Raw genomic sequence first — 26,952 nt, forward strand, 5'->3', positions numbered from 1 at the left:
CCGATGAGTTGACAGCCCTGGAGGCGGGAAGAACCAGGCAGATAGAGTTTGGAGGAGGAAGTGGAAGGAGTGGAAGTCAGCTCAGGGAAGAGCTAGAGTGAGGAAGGAGAAAACAGCTAAGTGAAAGTGAAGTAGTAGTGGAGCAAAGAAGAAAGGAGTAAAAGGGAGCGTAGAAAGGCCTGAAGTGAGTCCAGCTAAGTGCAGGACAGGGTCAGCAAGGTCAGCAACAGCGGTGATCATCTGGAGGGGGACTGCTCGGAGGTTGCTGGAAGGACCGCGGTCGAGTAGTGGCCCGGCGGTCTGGAGCAGTATACGAAGGACAGTCAGCACCAGGGCAGGGGCCTCTCGGACCCCGGCAAGGCTAGGAGTCGCCATAATTTGCCGAATCCGTCAGTGAAGGGGACGTCGATCCCCCAACAGCCAAGTCCCGATTGAAGACAACCGTCCAACCATTAGTGAGGAACACCGCCACCGCCAGGGCACCAGCTCCTCAGGGCCAGCGTCTGCGGGCAAAGTAGGGCTCCTCCGGCCCATATCCAAGCCGGGGAGCGGGTTACCGGTGGGAACCCATCGCTACCAACTTAGAGACATCAAGTGCAGGTCAGAGGGACATCACCGTTACCTCCTGGGAGAGCAAGTGCAGCTGTCCGTGGGAACCGTCTTTCCAGCCGTGTGGTTTACCGTAAAACTGTGTCAACGTCTCAGGCTGAGTGAGTACCACAGTGCCGCAAGGCACGGCGCTGCCCCCCGCGTCCCTGCGCCCACCAGGCCCTGCACCCTTCCACCCCATCACCGGGCCCCGGGATCACCAACCCCTACCCACGGAGGGGCAACACAACACCTGGCTGCTCCGCATCACCATCCCCGGGATCCCCATATTGAGCAGCGGTGGTGAAATCACCACAACCGTGGGTGGCGTCACGGACACTCTCCCCAACAAAACCCCTTTCACTCACGGGCGAGGAGCGCCGCTCGAGTACCCCCGGGATCCGGCCCACCGCTCGAGCCACCACTGAGCAGCAGCAGCCGGACCCGAGCAGAGGGGTGAGCGCGGTGCTGGCACCCTCCTCCCCGCCCGCGACATGAGCATGGTAGTGTCCGCTCATCACTAGTTACTAGTACTGAGCACCTGAACATGGTAGTGCTCGCTCATCACTAGTTACTAGTACTGAGCACCTGAGCATGGTAGTGCCCGCTCATCACTAGTTACTAGTACTGAGCACTTGAGCATGGTAGTGCCCGCTCATCACTAGTTACTAGTACTGAGCACCTGAGCATGGTAGTGCCCGCTCATCACTAGTTACTAGTACTGAGCACCTGAGCATGGTAGTGCCCGCTCATCACTAGTTACCAGTACAGAGCACCCAAGCATGGTAGTGCCCGCTCATCACTAGTTACCAGTACTGAGCACCCGAGCATGGTAGTGCCTGCTCATCACTAGTTACCAGTGCTGACCACCCGAGCATGGTAGTGCCTGCTCATCACTAGTTACGAGTACAGAGCACCCGAGCATGGTAGTGCTCGCTCATCACTAGTTACGAGTACCGAGCACCCGAGCATGGTAGTGCCCGCTCATCACTAGTTACCAGTACTGAGCACCTGAGCATGGTAGTGCCCGCTCATCACTAGTTACTAGTACTGAGCACCTGAGCATGGTAGACTAGTGCCCGCTCATCACTGGTTACCAGTACTGAGCACCCGAGCATGGTAGTGCCCGCTCATCACTAGTTACGAGTACCGAGCACCCGAGCATGGTAGTGCCCGCTCATCACTAGTTACCAGTACTGAGCACCTGAGCATGGTAGTGCCCGCTCATCACTAGTTACTAGTACTGAGCACCTGAGCATGGTAGACTAGTGCCCGCTCATCACTAGTTACGAGTACTGAGCACCCGAGCATGGTAGTGCTCGCTCATCACTAGTTACCAGTACAGAGCACCCGAGCATGGTAGTGCCCGCTCATCACTAGTTACTAGTACTGAGCACCCGAGCATGGTAGTGCCCGCTCATCACTAGTTACTAGTACTGAGCACCCGAGCATGGTAGTGTCCGCTCATCACTAGTTACCAGTACAGAGCACCCGAGCATGGTAGTGTCCACTCATCACTAGTTACGAGTACTGAGCACCCGAGCATGGTAGTGCCCGCTCATCACTAGTTACTAGTACTGAGCACCTGAGCATGGTAGTGCCCGCTCATCACTAGTTACCAGTACTGAGCACCTGAGCATGGTAGTGCCCGCTCATCACTAGCTACCTGTACTGAGCACCTTAGCATGGTAGTGCCCGCTCATCACTAGTTACTAGTACTGAGCACCCGAGCATGGTAGTGCCCGCTCATCACTAGTTACTAGTACTGAGCACCTGAGCATGGTAGTGCCCGCTCATCACTAGTTACTAGTACTGAGCACCTGAGCATGGTAGTGCCCGCTCATCACTAGTTACCAGTACTGAGCACCTGAGCATGGTAGTGCCAGCTCATCACTAGTTACCAGTACTGAGCACCTGAGCATGGTAGTGCCCGCTCATCACTAGTTACCAGTACTGAGCACCTGAGCATGGTAGTACCCGCTCATCACTAGTTACCAGTACTGAGCACCTGAGCATGGTAGTGCCCGCTCATCACTAGTTACCAGTACAGAGCACCCGAGCATGGTAGTGCCCGCTCATCACTAGTTACCAGTACTGAGCACCCGAGCATGGTAGTGCCCACTCATCACTAGTTACCAGTACTGAGCACCTGAGCATGGTAGTGCCCGCTCATCACTAGTTACCAGTACTGAGCACCCGAGCATGGTAGTGCCCGCTCATCACTAGTTACCAGTACTGAGCACCTGAGCATGGTAGTGCCCGCTCATCACTAGTTACCAGTACTGAGCACCCGAGCATGGTAGTGCCCGCTCATCATGTACACTAATGATTTAAGCAAACGCTGTTTGTACAACAGTGACTATTTAAGGAATTATTACAAACCCGAACTGTAAATATGAGTAATATCTATACTGCTGATGACATTTTATTTTTTCACACTGCGCACTTCTTTAATTCCTTCTTGCAGAAAAGACATATTGCACCGGACAGAAAAGGCTGGTGGAGATGGTGTGAGGCGGGCGATTGTTCCTACATCTGGCGGTGTTTTCTTATCCAGCGGTGAGACAGACTGTGAGATGAATTCCTCGCACTATCTATATCTCCCTCTTCTCAACGAGGGAAGATTTGTCTGTGATTTGTGCTGATATTCAGCATTTTATTGAAGTGATAAAAGCCCTGTGTATACTTCAGACAGCAGGAAGCTCCTGTGAGGACGCGTCTGATATTCAACTCATTGGGATGATGGAGATTTGATGTTGGGATCAGGACAGGAATGCTGCGTTTAATGTGGCGGTATCACCGGCCTGATCTCTCCTAATTAGGAGGCATCTATATTCCGGTGCAGCTGGAGCGCGGTGCCGAGAAGCGGCAGCTGTACCGCAGACATGTTATATGAGGTTGTGAGTTATTGGAGCAAAGCTGAGCACAAACTGATGAAAGAAACAAACGTAGTTATACAAAATTTTTCTCAAAGGGAGCAAGCGAGCGGAGATCCTACATGTCCATCAAAGGATCTAAGCGAAAGGTGGGAAATCTGCGATGATGTGCCTGAAATATAACGTACTGTCACCGCCACGTTTAGGAAAAGAGCATTTCTGTGCGAACGATTATGTTTTCAGGTTAGCACACATTGTCTTATCTTTTATCTATGACTTCTAAAAGAATCAACTGTGAAGCTTGTGTATCAACCTCCAGGCAACGCGTGTAGAAAATATGGCGGCCAGAAGGCGCCTCCTGGTATGGAATACATTTCTGCCTTACAGCGGTATTGCATTTACGCAAATATCCACAGGATAGGTGATAAATATACGATCACTGTGGGTACAACCATTGGAACTGCCACCAATTGCGAGAATGGAGGTCTTCTAAGTGAGCATGTGCAACCACTGGATCATTAACAGTTGTCTTCGCGCATGCTCACTACCACTGCATTCACACAGAGGACGTTAGGGCTCCTGTCCTTTGGGATCATAAATGTATGATCACCGGGGGTCCAATCATTGGAACGCCCACCAATCATGAGAATGGAGGTTACAGTCTTCTAAGTGAGCATGTGCAACCACTGGATCATTAACAGTTGTCTTCGTACATGCTCACTACCACTGCATTCACAGAGAAGACACTAGGGCTCCTGTTCTTTGGGATCATAAATGTATGATCACCGGGTGTCCAACCATTGGAACTGCGACTAATCGTGAGAATGGGATGGTCCCAGAATAGGATGCCCAAGGATCGAATTATTGGAACTGCCATCAATCGCGAAAATGGGGTGGTCCCAGAGTCTCCTAAGTGAGCAAGTGTGACCACAAGATCATTAACAGTTGTCTTCGCGCATGCTCACTACCATTGCATTCACACAGAAGACGTTAGGGCTCCTGTCCTTTGGGATCATAAATGTATGATCACCGGGGGTCCAATCATTGGAACGCCCACCAATCATGAGAATGGAGGTTACAGTCTTCTAAGTGAGCATGTGCAACCACTGGATCATTAACAGTTGTCTTCGCACATGCTCACTATCACCGCATTCACAGAGAAGACACTAGGGCTCCTATTCTTTGGGATCATAAATGTATGATCACCGGGTGTCCAATCATTGGAACTGCAACTAATCGTGAGAATGGGATGGTCCCAGAATAGGATGCCCAAGGATCGAATTATTGGAACTGCCATCAATCGCGAAAATGGGGTGGTCCCAGAGTCTCCTAAGTGAGCAAGTGTGACCACAAGATCATTAACAGTTGTCTTCGCGCATGCTCACTACCATTGCATTCACACAGAAGACGTTAGGGCTCCTGTCCTTTGGGATCATAAATGTATGATCACCGGGGGTCCAATCATTGGAACGCCCACCAATCATGAGAATGGAGGTTACAGTCTTCTAAGTGAGCATGTGCAACCACTGGATCATTAACAGTTGTCTTCGCACATGCTCACTATCACCGCATTCACAGAGAAGACACTAGGGCTCCTATTCTTTGGGATCATAAATGTATGATCACCGGGTGTCCAACCATTGGAACTGCAACTAATCGTGAGAATGGGATGGTCCCAGAGTAGGATGCCCAAGGATCGAATCATTGGAACTGCCATCAATCGCAAAAATGGGGTGGTCCCAAAGTTTCCTAAGTCAGCAAGTGTGACCACAAGATCATTAATAGTTGTGGTGGCACATGCTCACTACCATAGAATTTACACAACAGACTCTGGGGTTTCCATTCTTTGGATTCATGAAATTATGAACATTGAGGGTCCAACCATTACAACTCCCACTAATCGTGAGAATGGAGGTTGCAGAGTCTTCTAAGTGAGCATGTGCAACCACTGGATCATTAACAGTTGTCTTCGCACATGCTCACTACCACTGCATTCACACAGAAGACGCTAGGGCTCCCGTTCTTTGGGATCATAAATGTATGATCACCGGGGGTCCAACCATTGGAACTCCCACCAATCGCAATAATAGAGGTTACACAGTCTTTTAAGTGAGCATGTGCAACCACTGGATCTTAAAAACAGTTGTCTTCGCACATGCTCACTACCATCGCATTCACAAAAAAGACACTAGGGTTCCTGTTCTTTGGGATCAAAAATGTATGATCACTGGGGGACCAACCATTGGAACTCCCACCAATCGTGGAAATGGAGGTTACAGAGTATTCTAAGTGAGCATGTGCAACCACTGGATCATTTACAGTTGTCTTTGCACATGCTCACTACCTTTGCTTTCACAGAGCAGACGCTAGGGCTCCCATTCTTTGGGATTATAAATGTATTATCACAGTGGGTCCAACCACTGGAACTGCCACCAATCGTGATGGTGGGGTGGTCCCAGAATATGATGCCCAAGGATCGAATCATTGGAACTGACACCAATAGCGAGATTGGGGTACTCCCAGAGTCTCCTAAGTGAGCATGTTCGACCACTGGATCATTAGTAGTTGTGGGCGCACATGCTCACTACCACAGAATTCACACAGAAGACTCTGAGGCTCTCGTTCTTTGGGATCATGAATGTATGATGATCGGGTTTGAAACCATTGGAACTCCCACCTGTCACGATTCCTCTGTGCAGAACATCTTGCACTGGAGATGCTCTGCTGTGTTTTCTGGGCTGCTGAGCTGGCAGGTTGATTAACTGTGCAGGATTCCATTCTCGTATTGGGAGGTGCTGATTGCTCAGGTCTTTCATCTTTCTGGTAATTGCGCTGCTTCTTAACTGAGCATTTTCCCCCTCCAGAACCTTGCCAGTCGTACATTTTGGTTTGGTAGTTGTGCTGTTATCCTGTGTCTTTGCTTTGTTCTGATTTCTGTTTTTTGACCCCGGATTGTTGCTTGAATTCTCTTTGCCTGATCCCTGTTCCTGTCATGATCTCCTGGCTTTTGACCCCAGACCATTATCTGACTACGTCTCAGTTTTCTCCCTGAAGTTATTACACGTCTTCCTGGAATACTGACCACGGATCGTGATCTGACTACGCCTGAATTTTCCCTGTGTCCATACATGGGTTGGGGGGGGCGTGTATAGCAGTCTGCAACTAATCACAGATGCTGGTGTGGCACCCTGAGGCTCAGTCGCCACAGGGTATTGCATCTCACTTATGTTGCGGTACTCATGCCGGGTAAGGAAAAGGTTAGCCACTGGTTTTCACTTACACAACAGACACACAGCTCAGGTGCTTTCCCACTAAAATTGGGTTAAAGGTGGTCACCATAACAACAGGTTTTTCTCAGCCACCAGTGAGTCATCAGGAAGGTGGGAGCAGCACAGGGGAAGTGAGAGAACACACAGTTCTTACCTCAGAATAGTCTGAGACTAAGGAGAACACGGTCGCTGTGGAAAGTGCTTAAAAGCTTCCACAGTAAGGACCAGCCAGACTGGAAGCAGCAGGAGACACCGGTGGAAGTTGTGGGAAGGAGGAGAAACATGGTTGCCGAGGGGAGAGCTTAATTGCTCCCTTGCAACCAATGCTGTTCAGGGTGCAGATCCCTAGGGTGGTTCATACTTTAGGTTGTGTCACCAGAATCTACTGGACAGGGGGATTTTATGTCTCTCTGGCCACCTCTCTGGCACAGTAGCGTGATCACGGTCAGGCCCCAAGAGGGCTTGCCCTACCTACACACGGGACAGGAACTTTAACACTAAACCGGGGTCCCCAAAGCACTTCAAGTCACCAGGAGCCACAGTAAAAAGTGTAATAAGGAAGGGCCCACACTCCACAACACCGGTGGTGGCTTCTGAGGTACCCGGGATCGGCTGGGACCCATCATGACGGAAACCGGCACTCCAAGATTGACAACTGAACTGTGAGTAAAAGACCTTGAACCGCAACCACTGTGTGTGGGGGGCATATATAGCAGTCTGCAACCACTCACAGATGTTGACAGAGTGTGGTGGGCATATATAGCAGTCTGCAACGAATCACAAAACGCTGACAGAGAGTGTGGAGGCATATATAGCAGTCTGCAACCAACCACAGATGCTGGCACAGAGGATTGGGGCATGCATAGTGTGCCGCCCTCAAGTCAGCAGCCGTGCTGCTCGGATCCGGATCCGCGGTGGCTCGAGGGGCGTCCGGACCCAGGGGTCATGCTGCCACTCAAATTAAGAGGATATTTACAGGGGATGGTGTATTTACGGTTCGTCACGCCACCCGTGGTGTGTGGTAAGGTGGAGTACCACCGCTGCAGCTGTGGAGTACCTGGTGGCGATGGATTGGGCAATCAGGTGTTAAACCCCTCCAAGGGTAGGGGGGAATGCCCCGGGACTCGATGATGGTGACAGGGACGTGCCGTTGGTGAGGTAAGTATCACTTGCGTACTCACTCAGTCCAATAATGCTGACACCGACAACTGTAATAAACCAAAGTTCTGGACACCGCTGCCGCTGAGGGGAGCACGTTTGGGTCCCGTTTCTGCTGGTGTTGCCTGATGATCTGTGACCTTTCTCTTGGCACTCTTCTTAGTTGGTCCCTATAGCTTGAAAGTAGTCGGGTCCCGCTCCCCAGTGTGGCTAACTGAGGGAGCTTGCTCTCAGGGTTCACGCTTGGGATTTCCTGGACCGTTTTAGTGTAAAGTCCTATCCCCCTAGTTGCGCTAGTAACCCCGATTTTGGAGCGGGTGGAGAGCGGATCTTGAAGGCTCCGTTCTCGTCGGGTGAATTGTCAGGTTGCCTAAAGCTACTCCCTGACCTACGGTCCACGTACCCCGTTGTGCCTTGGTCCCAGCCCAGTGATGCTACAAGGCCGCCGGCTGTCCTTCACGACAATACCGTGCCCCTTGTCACGATCCCCTGCGACCGGGGGTCCAGCTCCTACCAGGCCCAGACCAACGTCTGCCACCTAGTACTTTCAGGGAGCCCATCTCCTGACCTCCTCTCTCCTTCACTTCCAACACTACACTGGCCTACTCCTGACACTCCTGACCTCCCCTTAACCAACCCCCCAAGAAGTGGGCGACCCTATTCCACTCAGGCTGTCCTCTGGTGTCTGGTGGGTGTGGTGAAGAGTGTTCCTAGGATTTTGATTAGCTGGTTTTGGCAACACCATTGGTTAGGGACCCGTTACCAAGGAGGAGGTGGATATTGCACAGAAGGGCATATTGCACAATACCCTGTGACGACCTGATAGGCCAGGGCATCACATATAGCAGTCTGCAACCAATTGCAAATGCTGACATAGAGGGTGGGGGGCGTACATAACAATCTGCAACCAGTCACAAATGCTGATGTAGAGTGAGGGAGGTGTGTATAACAGTCTTCCACCAATCACAGATGCTGACATTATGGGTGTGGGGGCGTGCATAACAGTTTACAACCAATCACAGATGGTGGCACAGAGGGTGGGTGAGGGAAGCAGTGAATATTCATGAGGTTTAATGAGCGGGCCAGAAAGGGCCCAGAAAAGAGTCTGGCTACAGTGATAACTTCTAGTAAACACGGTATGTATAACTGCTTTGCTCTTACCCCCATTGTGTTGCCTTTTGCAGCCCCCTAGCTTATACTATGACCATTTACAACCATTTTCAGCACAGAAATTCTGGTCCTTGTTGACTTGTGGTTGGGCGTCCAGGGTCCAGTTCGGGTCAAGTTTGGTTCCTGAACGAAACATTTTTTTCAAGTCCATAAGAACTTGGTGACCCCGAATATCCAGGGGTCCGCTCATCTCTACCACTAACACGTAAAAATAATGTTTCCATTTCCGTAGACTTTAAGTGCCCCAGCCTAGCGTGGGTTTGCAGGTGGATCGTTTGCAGGCTTGCTGCAGAGCGATGCATGGAGGGATGGTCTTTGTTCTTACGAGTCAGGACAGGACGCAGTGATTCTTCCCTTTATTAAATGGAAGTGATCCGACTATTTTTAGGAAACCGTAATATTCATTATTTATACAAAAAGCGAGAGAATGTTACGCGCAGACACAAAGGAACGCTGGCTGTGGGCTGAATGCAGTGCTGCCGTGTGTCCATTATTAATAGGAATGTATGGCGGGGCTCAGCTGCCGTGATCTTCTGTCCATCATTAATATGAAGCCATGCAGAGGGACAGCTCCGGTGACACATCATCCTATAGAATGTGCCAAGGATACATCCAACGCCGCGCTGTCCTAGTTATTCTGAGCCGCTTATGAATCCGCCGGCTTTGAGTTCAGCCCTGCAAATTCTCATTTCTTTATATGCCAAGAAAATTCTGCAGCAATTATCGATCCCCAGATCGATGGCACAATACCCAATACCCGGACCGTCCAATATGTCACCGGGTTTCTGAAAGAAAAATCCTCTTTGCAACCTGCTGCTTAGATTTTAGCATTCCTGTTTGCATTGTGTTGTATGCGCTCGCTCTGTGTTCTGCCGCTGCGCGTTCCTCTACCTGCCAAGACTTGCTGTGAGATTTTACAGTAAAAGGATCAAACCAGCCATGTATAAATCTGCCAAAGATGTTAAAGGAACAAACGCAGAACCCTGGCCTCAAAAACACCGCCAGCCTCCAATTTTAATTGTCTACGTATTTTTTATTTGCCCCACTATACTTTCAGAAAAGGTTCTCCCCACCAGAAAAACAGGAAAATAATAAAATAAATAAAATTATATATATATATATATCCAGTACAGACCAAAAGTTTGGACACACCTTCTCATCTCTAGAACAACTATTAAGAGGAGACTTTGTGCAGCAGCCTTCATGGTAAAATAGCTGCTAGGAAAACACTGCTAAGGACAGGCAACAAGCAGAAGAGACTTGTTTGGGTAAAGAACACAAGGAATGGACATTAGACCAGTGGAAATCTGTGCTTTGGTCTGATGAGTCCAAATTTGAGATCTTTGGATCCAACCACCGTGTCTTTGTAGAAAAGGTGAACGGATGGACTCTGCATGGCTGGTTCCCACCGTGAAGCATGGAGGAGGACGTGTGATGGTGTGGGGGGGGGGGTTTGCTGGTGACACTGTTGGGGATTTATTCAAGAGTGAAGGCATACTGAACCAGCATGGCTACCACAGCATCTTGCAGCGGTGTGCTATTCCATCCGGTTTGCGTTTAATTGGACCATCATTTATTTTTCAACAGGACAATGACCCCCAAACACACCTCCAGGCTGTGTAAGGGCTATTTGACTAAGAAGGAGAGTGATGGGGTGCTACGCCAAATGACCTGACCTCCACAGTCACCAGACCTGAACCCAATCGAGATGGTTTGGGGTGAGCTGGACCGCAGAGTCAAGGCAAAAGGGCCAACAAGTGATAAGCATCTCTGGGAAGTCCTTCAAGACTGTTGGAAAACCATTTCCGGTGACTACCTCTTGAAGCTCATCAAGAGAATGCCAAGAGTGTGCAAAGCAGTAATCAAAGCAAAAGGTGGCTACTCTGAAGAACCTAGAATATAAGACATATTTTCAGTTGTTTCACACTTTTTTGTTAAGTATTTCATTCCACATGTCTTAATTCATAGTTTTGATGCCTTCAATGTGAATCTACAATTTTCAGAGTCCTGAAAAAAAAGAAAACTCTTTGAATGAGAAGGTGTGTCCAAACTTTCGGTCTGTACTGTATATACACAGTATATTTGGTGCTTATTGTGATCTGCACCCTCCATTATTCAGTCATCTTCTTCTCCCTGGCAGGAATAGTGGTAAAGGTGATGCTACATGATCAACACAGCAAGCGGTATACTGAGTGGCAGCAACAAAGCCTAAAACCAGATACTGATACCTGTTGTGCAGAAAGAATCTAAAAAATATTTATAGCACTGATCAAAAAGCCCCAAAAAAAAATCTCTTTTTTTTAAATTTATGACTTATTTAGCCTGAAAAAAATGAAAGGGACCCCATCAGGAGTATTTTACTACTGGTGGCTGTATAGCGCCTGGTATAAGAATTAAAATGATACCTGTCTTGTAGGAATCCGATGTGCCAGTGCCGAGAAATCAAGCTTTAAAGTTATATGCAAATTTGCCCGGGAAGTGTACTGGGGCATGGCAGTGCATTGGGGGTGTGGCAGTGCACTCAGATTACATCACAATGCACTTCCTGGTAAATTTTTCTTTTAGTTTCGAAGTTCAGTTTTTCAGCGCTAGCATACCAGATTACTACGTGTTACGAGGGGGACCCGGGGAAGCGTGCCAAGATGGGAAATGGACAGCTTCCGCCGGTCAAGGTCCACTGTGCGGTGTAAGGGACCGCCGCTATGGTGGGTGAAGAGTGAGCGGGTTGCTGCTAGCGATCGTCTGGAATGTCACAGACAATCTATGTACACCGATCTGCCCTAACCCGTGAGGGTTGTATGGCACGGATTTCACGGCTCGGTGTACCTGTTGCACGGGGAAGCACAGAGGTGCCCACGCACGTGTGCCAGTGGAAGTCACGAGAATATGGCACGAGGGTAGCACAGAGGTGCCCACGCACGTGTGCTTTCAAGAACCAGGTGAGTCCGGTGGAGACTCGAGGAGCTCACCTGGGACAGGAACACGGCCTGTTGAAGGGGATACTGCCGGAGCAGCAAGGCAGGAACACGGCCTGCAAACGAGGTACTGCCGGAGCAGCAAGGGCCAAGCCCACAAGAGACAGTAATGCCTGAGCAGTGGCGTGGCAGCACGCTGCCAGACATCCAAACATAGAAGGACGGTCGCGCGCCGCCATGATGGCAGGGGGAGCTTTTAAGGAGGTGCAGCTCCACCCGAGGGCGGGCGCGAGGCGGAGATGACGGACTTGACCCAATCAGGGTCCACGACGTCCCAGCCTGGCCAGTCAGGATTCACCACGTCACCAGCCTTGTCATCAAGCCGTGTGACGTCAGTGAGCGAATCAGGACCCACCACGCATTGCACATGCTCACCCTCCTGCCTCTGGGAAATAGAGGCGGGATCCTTGGTCTCACAATGTGCAGAGATAACGGGAATCTCACTGCTTCCCTGAGCAGTAAACCTCTGCACATTGCGTAGCCTCGCAGACCTTCGGGGCCGCTGAGCAGGAGAGTCTGCGGCAGGCCAGGAATGGGAGACCGCTTCACTCCTTGTAACAGGAGAACCACTAGGTGTCACCCTTCTGCTGCCTCTCTGAGAAGGTATCTCCTGCACACTGCGCAGTCTGGCAGACCTTTGGCGCTGCTGAGCAGGAGTGCTCGTGGCAGGCAAGGAATGGGAGACTGCCTCAGTCCTTGCCTCAGGAGAGCCACGAGATGTAACAACTACGAGACAGGTATCTTCTTAGTTCTTATTCATTGATTCTGGCACAGAGGGTGGGGGACATGTATATCAGTCTGCAACAAATCATAGATTTTGGCTCAGAGGGTGGGGGACATGTATATCAGTCTGCAACCAATCATAGATTCTGGCATAGAGGGTGGGGGGCATGTATATCAGTCTTCAACCAATCATAGATTCTGGCACAGAGGGTGGGGGGCATGTATATCAGTCTGCAACCAATCATAGATTCTGGCACAAAGGGTGGGGGGCATGTATATCAGTCTGCAACCAATCATAGATTCTGGCACAGAGGGTGGGGGGCATGTATATCAGTCTGCAACCAATCATAGATTCTGGCACAGAGGGTGGGGGGCATGTATATCAGTCTGCAACCAATCATAGATTCTGGCACAGAGGGTCGGGGGCATGTATATCAGTCTGCAACAAATCATAGATTCTGGCACAGAGGGTGGGGGGCATGTATATCAGTCTGCAACCAATCATAGATTTTGGCACAGAGGGTGGGGGGCATGTATATCAGTCTGCAACCAATCATAGATTCTGGCACAGAGGGTGGGGGGCATGTATATCAGTCTGCAACCAATCATAGATTCTGGCACAGAGGGTGGGGGGCATGTATATCAGTCTGCAACCAATCATAGATTCTGGCACAGAGAGTTGGGGGCATGTATATCAGTCTGCAACCAATCATAGATTCTGGCACAGAGAGTGGGGGGCATGTATATCAGTCTGCAACCAATCATAGATTCTGGCACAGAGGGTGGGGGGCATGTATATCAGTCTGCAACCAATCATAGATTCTGGCACAGAGGGTGGGGGGCATGTATATCAGTCTGCAACCAATCATAGATTTTGGCACAGAGGGTCGGGGGGCATGTATATCAGTCTGCAACCAATCATAGATTCTGGCACAGAGGGTCGGGGGCATGTATACCAGTCTGCAACAAATCATAGATTCTGGCACAGAGGGTGGGGGGCATGTATATCAGTCTGCAACCAATCATAGATTCTGGCACAGAGGGTCGGGGGCATGTATATCAGTCTGCAACAAATCATAGATTCTGGCACAGAGGGTGGGGGACATGTATATCAGTCTACAACCAATCATAGATTCTGGCACAGAGGGTGGGGGGCATGTATATCAGTCTGCAACCAATCATAGATTCTGGCACAGAGAGTGGGGGGGCATGTATATCAGTTTGCAATAATCATTGATTCTGGCACAGAGAGTGAGGGGTATGTATAACAGTCTGAAACCAATCATAGATTCTGGCCCAGAGAGTGGGGGGGTCGTATATAACAGTCTGAAACCAATCACAGATTCTGGCCCAGAGGTTGGGGGTCATATATAACAGTCTGAAACCAATCAGATTCTGGCACAGAGGGTGGGTGGCGTGTATAACAGTCTGCAACCAATCACCAATTCCGGCAGCTAAATAGGAAAGGGTTCTTTACAGTTAGAGCAGTCAGACTGTGGAATGCCGACCACAAGAGGTAGTAATGGCTGATACTATAACAGCTTTTAAAAAATGTCCGGATGATTTTCTCAGTACACACCATTGTTGCTTATAAATGACTTAATGGCAAAATATATAATTGGTGGAGGAAGGTGGAACTAGATGGAACGGGGGCTTTTTTCAACCTATGTAACTATGTTGTTAAATACTGTGTGGTACCGAATTTTGTACTCCATTAATACAAGGTTTATATTTAGGGTTGTTCCGATTTATAAATAGTGTCTTAGCAATTGCCACTAAGGTCGTCGGAGTTTCATATATACCAATATGTAATATATACCAATATATAATGTTTATAATGCCTTAAAAGAGTCGTCCAGAATTTTTTACCAAATAACCCAAAAACAAATAAATTTGTAAAATAACATGTACTTACTAGATTTACATAAATTTCCAGAAATTCAATTTAGGCAGATTTACTCAAATCAGACAGGAGAGTGGATGAAAAAATAATAAACTTTTATTCTCAACTCTAGAGACAATTGAATCTTTTCAAATTTTTTAAATTCCTTATCGTCCGTTTTTGCAAATCCTTAAAAAAATAAACAAATTTGTAGAGAATAAATTTGCCGCAAAATGCAGATACTCCAATTGTTCTGAGAAGACATGGGATTTCCTAGCTCTGTATTAACGCTTTCAAGCTCTTTAACACAAACGGAACCTTAATAGTGTACAAGTGACCTCTCGATATATGGTATTGGAAAACGGATGGTAACTGATCCTCCCTACTGTTATGTAATACACTATCTATACAGTATTTTTTTGCCTTTTTCTCCTTATTTCAATAGCTAAGCCATAAGCTCTAACATCCTCTCACCAATTAGATTTCCACTGAAATTGCTGCTGCATTCTCTGCCTCAGCTTTTATTCAGGCTAGAAAAGGCTGTTCGATACTATGTGATGCATTATGTATTCAAATTGCTGCAACATATTACGGGGAAGCCTGACCAGTTGCACCTGAGGTCACGTGAACTCTCTCTGGCTGACGTAATCTTCTACATTGTGTAACATACCAGCAAACATTTTTGGTCATTTGCAAAAATCAAATTGCAAATTTTTCAAAAAGTTTCCAAAAGTTTAACAAAATCAATTCACTCATCTCTACTCACCTTTCCTCTGCCCTGCCCATACCAGTCCTGCTGCCCCCTCTCCTTTTCCTACAGGCTTCTTTCAACTACAGTCTGGTTCTCCTTTTTCAAAGCTTCCGGAAGGTGCTGCTGCCACTGTCCAAGCTCCAGCGGTCACATGTGTCACAACGACAGGTATGTAAATGGTGAACGACAGGTGAGTGTAATAGTTTATTGTTTTCATTCCCCTCCGTGACCTCAAAATCCAGCACAATAGTGGCTAACGGGCCACCATTTTGTTGAATTTGTACAAAAAAATTCAGATTTGTTACATTTGATCCATTTATCGCTAAACCCCCAACTGTCCACCAATTCGGTAGCCCAATCTGTCTTTGGGAACTGTTTGGAAAATGGTGTGCGTGCGTAACATAATTACTGCAGAAAGTAAACAAAATGGGATGGGACTGCAAAAGGGAACTGTTTATTAGAGATGAGTAGAAGTTTGGTTCGGTGGGTCCGTTGAAGTTTGGTTCGGTGGGTCCGTTGAAGTTTGGTTCGGTGGGTCCGTTGAAGTTTGGTTCGGTGGGATCATCCTGACTTCAAATAAAGTTTGGTTTGGGACCTGTACTTGACCTGAACCCCAATGGAAGTCACTAATTGGGCAGTGCGGGTCTCCGCCTGTCACGGAGGTATCACGGTCGGCTGACAATCCTGTGGCAGTGAGTGTTAGAAAATCCCAGATTGGCAGCACGTATTGTTATCAAACAGTTCCCTGTTTCTGCAGCAGTGGACTCTAGGATCGTGAAAAACTGTCAGTTTTTCCTTTCAATTTCCAGCCTCTGACTTCCTTTATAAATCTCACCCTGGGGTGGTTTGGGTGCGGTTTATAGGTGTTCCTGGCTCTGGTCTGTAGCGGTTGTCTCCTCTTGTTGTTCCAGATACTTCTGTGGTAGATGCTCCTAAGATAAGTGTTTGACTTTTGTTATCTACCTGGGCTCAGGTCGTAGCATTTGTTTCCCATGTATTCTTTCCTTTTGTCTCCCTTAATGTTAGTGATGTTAACAAAGAGCTCATACCTTCCATCTTTTTTTAGGGTGAGGTATTCCCGGTAACAGGTGCGTAACCTGTGTAGGGTTGGTGAGGGCAGTGAGGGTGAGCTGCAGGTTATTGTCAGGGGTCACCACTTCCTTCTTTACCTAGCGATAAGGCATTTCTTGCCTTTTCCCTTTGTATTGTATTATACGGCTGGTATAGCTTTTAACCCTAGCTGTGACACCACCCACATGCAGCCAGACATAAACAGATCTCTTCCGGGGGAGGGTGGGCGAGGTATTTTTCAATTTTTTTGTTTGGTGCACACTACATCTGATCATGCTGTTGTTACCCATAGTTTGAGCCATTCAAATTAGGCTGAGCACCGAGTGTACCCGAGCACAGATATGCTTGAATGAGTGGTTTGCATACATAAAGCATCTGAACTCCGAACCCAAACTCTGGTTTCCTTGGTAGCGTCTCTGGTAAGAACATCGAACCCAGAACCTCGAGTTTGCTCATCTCTAGTGATTATAAGTTAGGGCAGATCAAAGTATTGTATTGAGTAGGGGAGATCAAAGTATTGTATTGAGTAGGGCAGGTAAAGTATTATAGTGCGCCTGCGCAGGACCTCAATGTCGGCTAGTGTAGATGATGTAGAACGATCATCCACACTAGCTTCAGAAGAAGGAAGACAGAGATAGCCGAAAGAGGAAGCGTGGGACTCGGAGAACAGAGACACCCATGCAAACCATCTGCTCCACGCCGACCGTTAGGTAAGTATTATAAACATCCGGTGACAGGTTCCCTTTAAACTGCTGCAAAGGTCAGTTCGCAAGGAGATTTAACAATATTGCTTATCATTATTAGAAATGCAGAAAAAAATCCCTAAACTGATGCCAAGCATGATGAGACTACCCAGCCCAGGTGACCTGTGCAAACTTGAGTAGAACCCAATCCTAAAGGGTGCTTTACACGCTGCGACATCGCTACCAATATATCGTCGGGCTCACGTCGTTAGTGATGCACATCCGGCGCCGGTAGTGACATTGCAGCGTGTGACACCAAGGAGCGACGATCAACGATCGCAAAATCGTTAAAAAACGGTGATCGTTGACACGTCGCTCCTTTCCTTAATATCGCTGCTGCCACAGGTACGATGTTGTTCGTCGTTCCTGCGACATCACACATCGCTATGTGTGACACCGCAGGAACGACGAACATCTCCTTACCTGCGTCCACCGGCAATGCGGAAGGAAGGAGGTGGGCGGGATGTTACGTCCCGCTCATCTCCACCCCTCTGGTTCTATTGGGCGGCCGCAGTGATGTCGCTATGACGCTGAACCCACCTCCCCCTTGAAGGAGGGATTGTTCGGAGTCACAGTGATGTCGCTGACAAGGTATGTGTGTGCGATAATGTTCGCTATGTCAGTGAGCACCAAATGTTGCATGAACGACGGGGGCGGGGACTATCGCACGCGACATCGCTAGCAATCGCTAGCGATGTCGCAGCGTGTAAAGCACCCTTTAGTCTTTGGCATGAAGACAACAACCCAACTAGTGGTCACCTAAATTAAAGTGGATAGGTCAACAGTTCTCATTGGAAGCCATAACTTTACTTAGAGGGTATTTAGTCAAGTGTTATCATCTTGGCACTGCCTACCAAGGGTATAAAATCCCATACAATGGCATTGGCCTTGATTCTTTAGCTTGGATCTACAACAAAGCAAAACTGGAGTAATGGCTTCATCATTGTCTTAAACGAAAACATGATGAAACGTTTGACCATCCTAACTAATAATCTATGAGCTTCCCCTCCTGACTGTTGTAATTCAATCTGCAGCCTTGCCTAAAAGATCTCTGTATTCTGGTAATGACGGACCCCTGCTCGTCTGTATAATGTATTCCCAGAGCATTACATATTGGATTGTAATAATGTTAGTTTGTCTAATACAGTAAATAATAGCCCTATAATTTAATTTACTCTCTGCAAACATCTTTACGTTTCTTCCTTCTCGGGTTTCTGCAGCTGCGTTCCGTTTAAGGATATTGGTCACCATGGCCCATATACAGTATATATGATGGTAATTGTCATTTGCAATTTTCTTTTTAACTCTCCATTTTGTTATAGACCATGATGGTTTTTGCTTCAGTTTTTTTTTTTTTCAATATTTCGTTTTTTATTACTTGCAACTCAAATCGGATTCGGGCGTTCGGCCACTCGCAATCCAAAACAATTGAACTCAGCTCAAATTAGGGTCTCGCGTGACATTGGTGCCATAGACATTTTGTGAGACAATACCAATGCGGGAAAGTTACAGTCTAACTAAACTAAGCAAGATTTTTGATTTATTGGTGTCCATCTAATGCATTATCGAACAATGGGTGGCTCTGCTCTTGGGACTCCTATTATTGGTGAGCGAATCTGCCCAGACTCTATTTCGATTGTTCCCATGACCTTTGCACTGAAGTTATTGGATGCAAATTGAATGTTCCTTATTATACTTGAACACCGCGTCTCACCGGTCCTGCCACCACATCCCAGCGTCTGGTCCTCCACATAGTTTCTTACTTTTTGCATTTCACGCGGCGTCCTGTTTTGCTTTCCTGGCATCTTCACTCAGCGCTGGGGCTTCCAGTGCTCAGTAGGGTTGTGAAGTCACAATGTTTGGTGTAACATCGGAGACCTTCTAAGACCAAAAATCCCTGGTGAAGGATGAAGATCTGGAAGAGGACGTCATAAGTAGAGATGAGCAAACCTTTGGTAGTTCGGTTCGGCAGGTAAAGTCAAACCTTAAACAAGTTTGGTTTGTGACCCCGACTTGACTCAAACCTCAATAGACGTCTGTAGTTGGGCAGTTCATGGCTCCACCCAAATGCTGCCAGCCATAAGCATATCACTTCCGGAGGACGGAGAGTAGGCGGGGTTTTTCAAAATTTTTGTGTGTGTACACTACATCCGATCACGCTTATGTTACCCCAAATGGGAGCCATTCAAACACTGCAAGTAACTCGCACAGGGCTGAGCATCACTCATACCCAAGCACAGCGCTGCTCGCTTGAGTGATTTGCACTCGTAACTCGTTCTAATTTTGCTTTTTTGGAAGTCGGTTTTTGAAACGAAATCCAAAGCTCAAACCTTGGGTCCAGTCATAAGCGGTGTCAAAAAAAAAGAGGTTGAAGGGAGTTGCATAGAGCACTCGATAGAGTGTTGCAACCACAGGACAGATGTATGGCAAGGTGAGTATTTCTTTTTTTTCACCCTTTTTCCAGCCCTCTAAAAATCAGCAAAATGAGAACAGGCTACCACACCATTTTCTGAGTGCACAAAAAGTAAACCAGAGAATCCAATCCCTTACTGCTCTGTCACATACCCCATCACAGTGACCCAATAAAGAAATTTTACAGAGTGTGAAAGGAGTCTACTCCTCTACGAAATATATGGATTACTACAAATATATGGCAGAAGTATTCTGTGGTTGTATAGTGCCCATATTGAAGACATGATGTCATTCACAAATCTTCTGTTGTTTGTTCAATTTTCCCATTTTAATCCTGATGAAGGGCCATCCATACGAAACGTTTGTTTTTTACGTATCTTTGACTATGACCCAATAAAGAAATTTTACAGAGCATGAAAGGAGTGTAGTCTCCTCTTCGAAAGAGATGATTTATTACAAATCCATGGCAGAAGTATAGAGTGAGTGTAAGGAGTGTAGTCTCCTCTTCGAAATAGATGGGTTAATACGATTGCATGGCAGAAGTATTCTGTGGTTGTATACTGCCCATATTGAAGACGTGATGTCATTCACAAATCTTCTCTGTTGCTTGTTCTTTTTTCCCTTCTCCATCCTGATGAAGGGCCATCCATGCGAAATGTTGTCTCTATATGTATCATTGACTGTGACCCAATAAAGAAACTTTACAGTCTGTGAAAGGAGTTTAGTGTCCTCTGCAAAATAGATGGTTTTACTACGAATCCATGGCAGAAGTATTCAGTGAGTCAAAGGAGTGTAGTCTCCTCTTCGAAACAGATGGTTTACTACAAATCCATGGCAGAAGTATTCTGTGGTTGCATACTGCTCATATTGAAGATGTGATGTCATCCACAAATCTTCTTTGTTCTTGTTCTTTTTCCCATATCCATCCTGATGAAGGACCATCCATGGGAAACGTTGTCTTTATATGTGTCTTTGAATGGGACACAATAAAGAAATTTTACAGTGAGTGAAAAGAGTGTAATCTCCTCTTCGAAATAGATAGTTTACTACAAATCCATGGCAGAAGTATTCTGTGGTCGTATACGGCCCATATTGAAGACATGATGTCATCCACAAATCTATTTTATTGCTTGTTCTTTTTGACATCTTAATCCTGACAAAGGGCCATCCATGCGAAACATTGTCTCCATATGTATCTTTGACTGTGACCCAATAAAAAAAAATTACAGTAAGTGAAAAGAGTTTAGTCTCCTCTTCGAAAGAGATGGTTTACTACGAAGCCATGGCATATATGGTCATATGCCGCCTCTATTGAAGACATGATGTCATCCACAAATCTTCTTTGTTGTTTGTTTTTTTTTTCCCTATCTCTATCCTGATGAAGGGCCATCCATGCGAAACGTTGTCTTTATATGGATCTTTGACTGACCTAATAAAGAAATTTTGCAGTATGTGAAAGGAGTGTAGTCTCCTCTTTGAAATAGCTGGTTTACTACGAATCCATGGCAGAAGTATTCTGTAGTCGTATGCTGCCCATATTGAAAACGTGATGTCATCCCCAAATCTTCTTTGTTGCTTGTTCTTTCAATCCTGATGAAGGGCCATCCATGCGAAACGTTGTTTACTATGAATCTATGGCAGAAGTATTATGTTGTGGTATACCATCCATATTGAAGATGTGATGTCAACCACCAATCTTCTCTGTTGCTTGTTTTTTCCCATCTCTATTCTGATGAAGGGTCATCCATGCAAAACGTTGTCTTTTTATGGATCTTTGACTGTGACCCAATAAAGAAACTTTGCAGTGAGTGAAAGGAGTGTAGTCTCCTCTTCAAAAGAGATGGTTTACTATGAATCCATGGCAGAAGTATTATGTGGTGGTATGCTGCGTATATTGAAGATGTGATGTTGTCCACATTGGAGCACAAGAAGGTGGCGGTCCACATGGAGAAGATACAAAGTAACTTCCTTTTCCTAACATAAATATTTTTATGTTGTTTTTTTAACATCTTTTTATTGAATTTTAACAGAATTACTTTTACCAAAATATTTACCAAAATGTTTACCAAAATATTTTCAGTTTGTGTAAATTTTTCAAAAATGTTGCCCATAATTTGGTGCCCGTCTCTAGGAATTCTCAGCCCGGCTGTAGTTTTTAACCTGCAGGATTTCAGCAAATTTACATTCTACAACAAATGAAGTGAAGATGAAAGAGAAGGGGGGTACAGAAGAAGCGAAGAGATTAAAGCAGACGTTTTAAGATTAATCTGCTGGTCTTCCTTGCTCTACTTTCTACAGATAATTATGGCTGAGGTTCTGTCCTCACATCTATTGTGCGAGCAGGATTATTAGGAGATCCACATATTAAGCTGAGGAGACATGAGGCTGGCACAGAGGAGCAGAACGATGTATTAAAATGCCATTACCTGGAGCTAATAGTAAAAACACAATTAAATACAAAAAAAAGTGATGGGGAGTGTGTATACTCACACAATAATAAGGGATAGGCGAGCGACTCACCAGATCATTAATTAAAGTATTAAAATCTGTAAAACGATGGCAATTGAAAACTATTTGTTTCTGAGATTTACATGAGACCCCCTATTCAAGACTTAATAGCTATAATTACCAGGCAGTAAGGAAAATCTCCAGTGAAGGCATTAAAAAGAAATACTCAAAATATGTAATACCAGTCTGGCCGGAAAAGTCTTTTTTATTCTTCTGCTGAAGGTATGAGGTTACATTTGTAACAAATTCATAAATTGTTCTTATACATATGCAGGTTCAATAGGGTAACAATGTTTTGCACTTTTGACTTTCAGGCTCCATATCTCACCATCCACGACAGCTTTGAGCGTGAGACGACCTTCATTTTATAGACAATCATCTTGGCTATCTCATACATAAATGTGACTTACAGCTATTTATCATATGATTAGTTATGCAGATTCTTGTCATGTCACTGCATTGTTACTGTTTTGCTCCTGGTTGGTGGAAAAATTTAAATCTTTCCGTATACTACAAAGTACAACCTGTTCTCATATTCCCTAATAGCTGAGTATGTTATTAGGTTGATTCTCAAGAGAAAGGTCATTGCTTCGAATCGAGGAGCAGCTATTTACTCCTTTATGACAAATCACTTATTGGTACGTCATTGGTCATGTCGGGGTAATCACTGCTGAATGGTGCAGGGAGCCATCAGCGATCCCTGCTGATTTGAACAGCAGACATGTAGAGTTAACAGGCGTGGGTGGATCCGTGATCCACTCGTGCATGTTAACCCCTTAGATCGCATTGTCAAAATGTGACAGCGCGATTTAAATGGTTACGGCAGGGATCGCGCCATTCCGGCCCCATGACGTGATCACGGGGAGCCGGTGGTTGCCATGATAGAAATGGGTAATGTGATAACTCCTGACGCTATCATGACGTATTTCCTGCGCAAACTGACAGAGCACCTGCTCACACTGCATTTCTGCTGATCAAAGCTGTGCAGCTCTGATCAGTAGAAATGAACAAATGATCACACTGCAGATCCATAAAATCCCCCTACGGGAACTAGTAAAAAGCGTAAAAAAATGTTTTATAAAATATGAAAAAATAAAAAAAAATCCTAAAAATTCAAATCACCCCCCCAATCGCCCCATTGAAAATAAAACTTAAAATATATATATATATATTTGATATCACCATGTTCATAAATTTCCGATCGATCAAAATATAAAGTCAATTAATCTGATCAGTACACGGTGTGGCGAGAAAAAAATTCAAAATGCTCAAATTATATTTTTTGGTCGCACTAAATTTTTTTTAAAAACATCACAGCTACACAAAAATGGTATAATTAAAAATGTCAGCTCAAGACGCAACAAATAAGCCTTCAAATGAAGGCTTCAAATGAATGGCGCCTGGAGTTGGTGCATGCACAGATGGAGCTCTCAGCTCAATGGCAAGACGAGATATCATCTGCGCACTCGCCATTTTTCTTAAGTCCACTGCTGGGAGATGGGCCGGAGATGACGTGTGCGCAAAGGAGATCTTGAGCCGAGAGCTCCATCTGTGCATGCGCTGACTCCGGGCGCCATTATTTGAAGCCATCACCGCCAACATTTTCAGAATGGCGGCCCCTGCTTCGCTGTCATGTCCCCACCAGAGTCTGCTCCTGCGACTTCTGCTCTGACCACCAGGTGACGCTGTGTTCCCGTCGTGGATAGTGCTGGGGATGGGAGAGAAGTCAGTGCCACTGGCTCTGGTGGGCGCAGGCTTCGCTTATCCACTAGGCTGGGATTCCCTAGGACCTGCAGTACCACTGGCTGACTGTAGGTGTCAGGTGTCTCCCAGCTGACGTTACAATCATTTGGCTATAGCCAATGGGAAGACACCACACCGTTCTTATTTCCCCTTCTGTCTGCTGACCACTGCCAGAGATAGTTCTGTATTCCTGGTTCCTGTCCCGGCCTGTTCTCTTTAGTGATTCCGGTGTTCTGACTTCTGCTTGTTTCCTGACTAGCCTCCTGCCTGCTGTTCATGTACCTCGCTGCCCGATCCGGATTTGACCTCTGCTTTGTTTTCTGATTACGTCCTTGCCTGCGTGATTCTGTCCCTGTTTTGCATTTCCCGGTTCGACCCTGCCTGACTACTACTCTCTCGGACTGCAGCCTTCCACAGGTAGTGATCACCGGGGCCCTGAGTAATTCCAAATCCCTGTATAGGGGTTAAAGGGTTTCAGGGTTCTAGCGGTCCTGCTTGGTGAGCGGCTATCCTCTAGTATGTCCATTATAGCCGGTCTGAGTCTGTGGATCCAGGCAGGCATTACACTCTCTGCCCGTAGCACAACACCTGCGGCCCGCAGCATCTCCTGTGACCCCTCGCCACCTCCCTCGGTAAGCTATATTCAGCTTATAAGACGTACCCCTCATTTTCCTCCTTATAATGTGAAAAATACGGTATATTATTTTATTATTTTCGTAACGCCTTCCTGACAAACAAAAAAAATCGAAATGCAAAAAAACCCAGATTTTGTCGAATCAAATTTTTTTATTTCTAGACAATTCAATTCATTTTGAGTCGTTTGGTTCATCTCTGTGTTTTTTCGGCACGGCGCGGGGTCCTAAGAGAAGACGTTCCAGAATTGTTATATCATAAGGTTTACAATTAGTTATTAAAACCAAGGTGTCAGGAGTGGCAGCGCGATCTCCGTAAGCCAGGTAGAATCATGCAGCACTAACTGGAGGGTTTTTCATCTCATTATTCGGAGGCCGCGCCGCGCGCTTTTGTCTGCTCTGTAGGAGCCTTCAGAAAGATACTCCTGATGTTCATTATAAAACTGAAGTGCATCATTTGCATATCCTATTGTTTCGCTTTGTAAAATAAGAGCTCGTTTGTTAACTTTTAGGTAACATGGCGTTCTTTATAATTTTTTAACCTCCAGACGTAATGTGGCACGCTACAGGAATGTTTGTGTTGGGAAGTAATCCAGTGCCATAATTAGCTACGGCGCATATTGTACCCTCAATAATAGGATGGCAGCGTCAAAGGAGGACAATTAAAGTTATAGATGGAATGTGGCGTCCAAAAAGATTACCAAAAATGTAAATATTTTGGTCTAGAAAATGCAGATGATGTTACGTCACCTGGATGTTGGACAAAGAAGTTGTCACGCAGTCACTGCCGGGATCCGCCAGGTATAAGGGAACTCCTGGGGAGCGCTGCAACACACGGGGTACACAGGGGACACAATATGATGGTGGGACCTGGCGCTAGGGTGAAGGGGAGCAGGGTCACCTCCTAGCACTCATCTAAGGCTGATCCCTGCACTACCTATTGTCCCTATATGGGTTCTTCCTTTCCGATCATGTGCCTTGGCCCTTGCTGACCGTGAACTCACCCTCGCTAGTCTCACCACTACAATAAGACAACATGAGGTAGGAAACACAAATAGGGAAGAAAGACACAAAAAATATAACTATGACATGAACTTCTCAGCTGCAACTGAAGCGACAACTCAGCTTCTTCAGAGACTGGCTCCTGTATTGGTATATACAACAGTTGAAGGACTTCTTTATTTGTGTGAAGTTGGACTTTGTACTGTGGCAGTAGATGGCGATGTTGTGCTGTTCCTTGCTCACTGTATTGTAGAAAGTCTCTTGTTGTTTTTTTTTCTAGTCATTTTTCTCTTCTGATGCAATGCTGTAAGATTGTACATACTTTTACCTCATACTTCCAGAAGTAAAGAGCTTGTGTTATCCCACGTAATCTGCTCTGTGAACTTTCTTCTGCAACTGGGAAGCTAGAAGCTGTGCAACATCATGGACAGTAATATTAATACGCTGTAGCCAACATGGAGTGGATTGAGGAGTGGATATTTATAGCAGAAGGGAGTGGCTACTGCTGAGGTTACAACCATCTGTTAGATCACTGCAGGACAGAAAAGAGCCTTAATCCCTTCAATGCCAGATGGAATTAAATGGACTCAAACTCAGGGTAAATGGCCAGCGGGCACGAAAGCAGATCTGTGATCCACAGTGTGCTGTGACCATCTGGTCTCAGATGCGCCTGAAATCACATCAGACCATGCCATACTCATGATAGAAGCTTTTACACCAATATGGAAAAGGGTTCTTTACTGTAAGAGCAGTAAGACTGGGATATTCTCAGATGTGATACAATGGTGGTAGCACTAGAAAGAGGGCAGCAGGATCACCTCCTAACACTCAACTTAGGCTATTCCCTGCACTCCTTAACATCTCTATACGGGTCCTTCCCCGTCTCCAATCATATGACTAGGCCCTTGCTGATTCTAAACTCATCCTGGCTAGCGAGGGCCAGCGCAACACTAATCTCACCACTACAATAAGCCAACATGAATTAGGAAAGCCAAAAAGGGGAGAAAGACACAACAAATATAACTACAGCAGGAACTTCTCAGCTGCAACTGAAGTGACACCACTGCTTCTCCAGTGACTGTTTTTTCCAGGTGCACAGCAATAAGAATGAGCTATAGCAAACATGGAGTGTATTGAAGAGTGGATATTTACAGGAGACGTGAGTAGCTGCAGCTGAGGATACAACTATCTGTTAGATCACTGCAGGATAGAAATGAACCTTAACACCTTCAGTCTCGGATGGAATTAAACATGCTCCAACTCAGGGTAAATGACGAGTGGGCACTAAAACGGATCTGTGATCCACAATGCGCTGTGACTTTCTGGTCCCAGATCAATCTGAGATCACATCAGGCCATGACGCACTTGTGACAGCAGGTTTCTAAACCTATATGGAAAAGGGTTCTTTACTGTAAGAGCAGTAAGACTATGAAATTGTCAGATATAAAA

The sequence above is a fragment of the Anomaloglossus baeobatrachus genome, chromosome 11 (genome assembly GCF_048569485.1).
Source record: "Anomaloglossus baeobatrachus isolate aAnoBae1 chromosome 11, aAnoBae1.hap1, whole genome shotgun sequence".
Taxonomy (NCBI): Eukaryota; Metazoa; Chordata; class Amphibia; order Anura; family Aromobatidae; genus Anomaloglossus; species Anomaloglossus baeobatrachus.